Source organism: Engraulis encrasicolus, unplaced genomic scaffold, assembly GCF_034702125.1.
Source record: "Engraulis encrasicolus isolate BLACKSEA-1 unplaced genomic scaffold, IST_EnEncr_1.0 scaffold_29_np1212, whole genome shotgun sequence".
Classification (NCBI taxonomy): Eukaryota; Metazoa; Chordata; class Actinopteri; order Clupeiformes; family Engraulidae; genus Engraulis; species Engraulis encrasicolus.
The window spans coordinates 1,801,314-1,807,743 of NW_026945588.1; the positions used below are offsets into that span (position 1 = coordinate 1,801,314).

Below are 6,430 nucleotides of genomic sequence, written 5' to 3' on the forward strand. Positions count from 1 at the left end.
AAGAAAGTAATAGTAGAAAGATACTTGTTACAGATAGTTAATTTGTTGTTGTTGTTTTTTTTAATCGAATGTGCTTAACAGACTTGGAATAGATTAACTATATCTCTCCAGGATTTAATTGGACAAACATGCAAAATAAAACATCTAGGCTACTCTTTAACCACCTCTTGAACACAAACACCAGTATAATCGAGCACACTGAAAGGGGGGAAAATTCATTCAATGAAAGCAAAAAAGAAAACAGAAAATTTAACCGAACCACAATATCCTCATCATCCTCATCATCCATAGAGGGGACAGGTGATCATATTCACTTTTATCATCACCAAACTTGTGATCACAGCATTTTTCACTAACTTAACCTATTTGCAATGGCAATAAGCACAATCCATTTTTATTCCTGCACTACCACATGCTAAATGATCTCTTCAGGCTTCTCAGAGCATCCTGTTGTGTGAGCCTGTTCCATTCATATGGAATGTCTGCAGGTTTAACCTTGTAATATTCAGCCATTTCCTTGTTGAACTTCATAAGCACATATTTCCAGTAGTCTGAGGCCTCAACACTGGCATCTCCTGCTATGTCCCAGTCAGGGAAGATATCTCTGTACTCCTTGTAGGGGTGCCATTCATAATTTGTATCAGAGCACCTAAATGTTGTACCACTGAAAACAGACGTTGTACATATGGTAGTTATCAGCTTCTCAGACCCTTCATACCGGTATCTTGCAAATGCTTCAGGTCTGTGCATGCTGGAGAAGTGCATGGTGTGGCCCTGACCTCCTGCTTCACAGGGAGTCCCACAGAAGGGACACTGGTGTCCACATCCACACACACTGGAGAAGAGCAGATCATGGGGCCTAGTGGACAGACGCTCAATCCTCTCAGTGATCATTTTACTGCCTCTTCTTCTGACATTCTCCTCAGCCAAAGACTTTTCCATACCACTTATGAAATCTTTGAGATACGAGCCAAATTCTTTTGTGTTGGCACTGAGGAGAAACAAGAAGTTGTCTAAGGCATCTCTTGGGATGACCAACTGATCCTGAAGGGCAGAGTAAAACCGCTGGATGAACTCCTTTAAGTCCTTTCCTGTCTCCCCTGCAAAGCGGGTTATTGACTGGTCTATTTTCTTCAAAATATCAGGGAGGAGCTTGTTCTCCAATTTCAGAAGTTGGCCGCTTGCAGACATGCGCTGAATAATTTGTAATTTTATCCAGCTGTTTACAAATGTTTTATAGTGTCTTGTGTATCCCATATACTTCTCCAATGAATATTCCTCAAGCAGCTGTTTTAATACAGCAAACTGGAAATTAGTCCGTGTGTTGTAGATCACTCCCTCATCTCCTGTCTTCATTTCATCTGCTATTGCCTGGCCGAGATGTTTTGACACATAGTCCTGAACTGCAGGCTTCACACATGTCTCTGCAAATTGTTGAGCTTTTTTCAAACACTGATCTTTTTCATTAAATGAGACCACAAAGCTCTCAAAAAATGTGCTTTTAGACTGCTGCAGACATTCTTGTAGATTGTTGCGAGCATTGAACTCATTGTGTGCTTTTTGGAATCGACATGCTGCAAATCCAATGATATAAAACTTAAGATAAACTTCACATTCATCAGAAATCCTTATTTTTCATTTGGCCATCAATATACTTGAGAAGCTCTTTGATGTATGTGTCATTGTAATCAGTGTTTTTTAGATTCATGGCATCAATATCACATTTCACCTGAGCGCGACATGTGTTGATGACGTCATCACAGAACTCTTGTTTTTCTTTAAGGAAAGCGTTTCTATCAACATTTCTAAGTGCACTCAACAATTGTCTTCCTCTGTCACTCAAGCTTGAAAACCAGCCAGTGTTAACCCTGAAGGGCCCTTTTCCAGTAGTTTTCAGATTCACCTGGCTGAGAAGTTTCTGAACATGTCCACCCTTTGCACTGACATTGTCCCTCAGGAGATGGGTAGCATTATTAATAATGTCTTTCTGTTGTAGCTGGATATCTGACAGCTCTGAAATGGTCTCGCTCCACATTTGGTCAAATTCCTTGTGAATGGCATCCTCAGACAAATCAGTTCTTCTCTCCCTACAGCATCTAATCAACTCTAAGACCTTTGTTTCAATGGTCTCTGTTTGTTTGTCCTTAATGGTGTTCACTTCTGCCATTCCCTTTCTGATTTCAACAGCCTGCTCCAAACGTTCTCTTATAGTATATTCTGTCTGTTGTCGGAGAGATCTGGCACTGATTTCAAAATCCTGTCTGTATTTCTCCACTAGAGCAACTTTGTTGTCTTTTGGTTCAAAGTATTTCTCAATACTCCTCAGAATTTTGTCATATTCCTCGTGTAATTTGATTGCAGCTTGGTCCAACGTGGTCTTGAGAATATTCTGTAATTGATTAATTTGTACGTTCTTTTCGGTCACTCCAAAATTGGATATAACTGTTGTTTTGGCAACGAGCCAGTTGTTCATTACTTTTTGGAATGCCCACTCCCACTTGTTGTAGTGAGTGTATAAATCCAAGTAGGCATCAGCAACCAAACTGTTTCTAAAGTTGAAGATGAAGTTCTCAAATTTCACGGCATTCCAAAGGCTCTTAGTCAACTTCAAAAACGTTTTTGCATCATCAGGTAGTGTATCATTTGATTTTAAGAGACATATTAAATTCTTCCTAAGTTCATACACAGCTTCACTGTAGCCTGTATTCACTGGGGCCATTGGGGGAGTTCCATGCCAGAGTCCAGGGATGTAGTAGCTGTCTTTAGCAGGATCATATTTCATCACATCAGTGAACTTTGTGTTGGCCTCTCTTCTCTCCATTTTAGCTGCTGCTCGAGTCATCTCATTGAGCTGCTCCACCAGTTTATTCCGATCCCTCACACTTTTGTCATGTGCAGACATGTCCGACACGTTCTGATGGACAAACAGACATCTGGGCTTCTTCCCAACCTCCTTCATTCTCAGAAAGGCATGGACTGCAATCTGGAGAATATCTTTCATCTCTTGGTTGTTCTCCATGGCAACATTGATCATGGTGATGTCGCTGAGCCCTATCACCAGGGTTGCTAGTTCGTTATCATGCTCGTGACTTGTGTCCACTGCTGCCAGCTCAGGCGCTTTTAGACCCTCTGTGTCAATGACCATGATGAAGTCACACTGGAGCTCATGCTTGAGTTCCTCAGAGACCTTAATCAGCAACATGAAGGCTCCTCTGGTGCATCTTCCACTGCTGACAGCAAACTGCACCCCAAACATGGTGTTGAGAAGGGTAGACTTCCCAGTGCTCTGCACCCCCAGCACAGTTAACACTCGCATCTTACTCTCTGTGCCCACCAGCTGATGCAGCTCAGTCAGCACTGCTGATATCCACTTCATTGGGATGTTTGAAGTATCTCCATCCACCAGCTCCACTGGAAACCCATCCAGCAGCATCTGAGCACACAGACCAGGCAGGTTCTGGACTTGTTGTCTGGTTGGGTGATGTTGTGGAAGGGAGCAAGCACACTCATAAATCTGCCCTAGCTCACGGAAAAAGTGCTCAGGACCCAGTGAGCAGTTGGAGATCTGCTCATCTAACTTTTTAATCTGGTCCTTGTTTTGCGGATTCTGGCTGCAACAGTCTTTGTACTGCTGTCTCAGGGTGGAAAGGTCATGTCTGGTGACAGTGTCTAACTGAATCTTCAGCCACTTAAGGAAGTACAGGCGTTCTTTGTCTGGTTGTGAAATTCCAGCAATGAACTTGGCCATTGCATTTGATACATCTTTCTGTTGTTGTTTTCTTAGTTCCTGTTCTTGCCTCTTCAGTTCACTCCTGTAATGTTCAATGTCTTGCTCTTTATTACATTTCTTTAATCTGCATGTCTCCTTCTCTAACTGGCTGATTTCCTTCCAAATGGTTCCATGCAAAGGCAGCTGCTCCGCCTTAAACTCTACAACGTTCTTCACCATTTTAATGATTCCTTCAGCATTTTGTCTGGCATTCCTGCATTCAATTGAGTCCTCATCCAACAAAATACCAATTTTCCGAGCTGAATCTGCCAAATTCAACATGTTGGTTTTCACACAATTACTTTCAATAACATCCTTTACATGAAGACGCAACATTTTGACAAATTCAGACTCATTTTGTTTTTTTCTGATTATCACATGTTGTCTCCTTAATGCTGTGTTGTCTACATTTCTCCTTGAGTTTCTCCACATGACAATCCTTGTTGGTGACCAGGAAGAACTCTGCTTTTCTCTCCCTGTTTGTGAAAGGACTGAGGTCACCCTCCAGGTCATCGCTGAAGATGAAAACAGCTGCTGAGGTCTGACACAGGAACGACACCTGAGTTTCAAATGACCTGCTGTCTCCTCTCAGGTTGGCTATGGCCACTGGCTGTGCAAATATGTCAATGTTTTTGTTCCCACAGGGCAGATACCAGCTGAACTCAACCAGCCCATCTGAGATTCTCCTTGGCACATCACCACATGGCATGTCATGATGGATGAATGCTTCACTGTGTTGAGAGGGATTGCTAAGCAATCTGTTCAGAGTTTGAGATTTAGACAAACTGCTATTTCCTATCCTAATGAAAGAAACCACAGGGATGTCCATCTCCACAATCCTGCCCTCTACAAATGACACCTCACCCAATGAAGAATGAGGTTTGTAGTTTTTAACTATATCCCTCATGGCCCACAACATCAAGGTGCCCTGCTGTGTGTCACAGTTTGGCAGCAGCAAAGGAACAGCAAACTGGCACAAGGACATTTTGGAGACCATTTCCTGTTGGAGGAAAGGATCTGCACAGTGGAAAAGGGCAGTGATCAAATCTAGAGGATTCATAGAATCAGAATCAACATTATCATCATTAAAACCAGAACTATGCATTGGTTGGTCACATTGTAGGTTTCTTGCATTTAAATTGGACATTATGAGTGTTCTTAAGAAAGTCCATGGTAGTTGCTGTAGACCTTGTGGTGGTGTATCAGAGAGTGTTTTGCTGTTGATCTCCAGGACTGAGCTGAGAGTGAGCTTCCCTCCCTGCAGATCCCTCAGGCCCAAATCAGACAGCAGTCCAGAGAGGGGGACTCCTGGGGAGGAAGCAGAGGGGTCAGTGACTAACTATTACATTACATTACTGTGTGTGTGTGTGTGTGTGTGTGTGTGTGTGTGTGTGTGTGTGTGTGTGTGTGTGTGTGTGTGTGTGTGTGTGTGTGTGTGTGTGTGTGTGTGTGTGTGTGTGTGTGTGTGTGTGTGTGTGTGTGTGTGTGTCTGTACCCTAGGAGAATTGTGGAATGTTTAGAGAGAAGAAGTGAGTGTCTTATGACTTACACCAAGAGACTGCTTTCATAAAAATCACCAAAAGAATCCTTAAATTGTTTTAGCATTATGACTACAGTATGTGTTTTAATCCTCTAAACCAGTGTTTAACCGGATCACACCGCACTCTCCATTAAAAGGTGCCAAACATAAACAAAACTGTGTAAAATTGAGAGAAAAATGTCTGCACACTTAAATCCCCTTTGTGTTCTTTTTAATAGGCCAAGCTTTCGGTCTACTGACCTTCCTCAGGGCTCACTGAGCTTGGCCTATTAAAAAGAACACAAAGGGGATTTAAGTGTGCAGGTATTTTTCTTTTAATCCTCTAAACACCAAAAGTTGCAGAATTGCAATATTGAATAAAGTAGGCTGCCAGAGTGACAAATTTTGCTTATCCTCCTTTCCACTGGTGCAGGCACATATTTCAGTCCATTTAACACAGTTTTGGTAATGTTGCTTGACTATTTTCCAAGTTATCACCCAGTGAGCAGACGGAACGTCTTCTGATTGGCTGAGCAGGTGTCCTTTATTTCCCGGTAGCAGGACACCTATGATGTCATGCTGGCGTGCGGGCGTCCAAGTTGCTTCTTTTCTAACTTTCTGGCGAAGTGCCGTTACTAGTTCTATCGCATCTGGTTGTCTAGTCAAGACAGCGTCGTTAGTTCTATCGCATCTGGTTGTCTAGTCAAGACCCCGTTACTAATTCTATCGCATCTGGTTGTCAAGTCAAAAACCCGCTTACACCGCGCTCCTGTGTGCAAGGCATGATCTACGTACCTGTATTTACATGTATTCTAACCATTTCGGACCGATACCGGACACGTTCAATGGATGTAAAAGTGGACGTCTACTTACAGGGGTTGGACAAAATAATGGAAACACAGTCATTTTAGTGTGGGAAGTTTCATGGCTCAAGTGGACCAGCCTGTTGGCTTATCTTCATTAATTGCACATTAGACCAGTAAAGTGAAGAATGAAGGTTCAATTAGCAGGGTAAGAGCACCGTTTTGCTCCAAAATGTACAATGCACACATGATGACAGTATTTCATCCTCTCAAAAAAGAATACATACTTAAGGCATGACAAATTCAAAGGACTGTGGCTTGACAGTGGTACAGAAACAA

The 6,430-nt window shown here is 42.5% G+C and overlaps 1 pseudogene; it reads right to left on the reverse strand.

The window, feature by feature from the left end:
• Positions 1-405: 405 nt before the first annotated feature.
• Positions 406-6,108, reverse strand: LOC134443251 (up-regulator of cell proliferation-like; annotated as a pseudogene).
• Between the last annotated feature and the right edge of the window lie 322 nt (positions 6,109-6,430).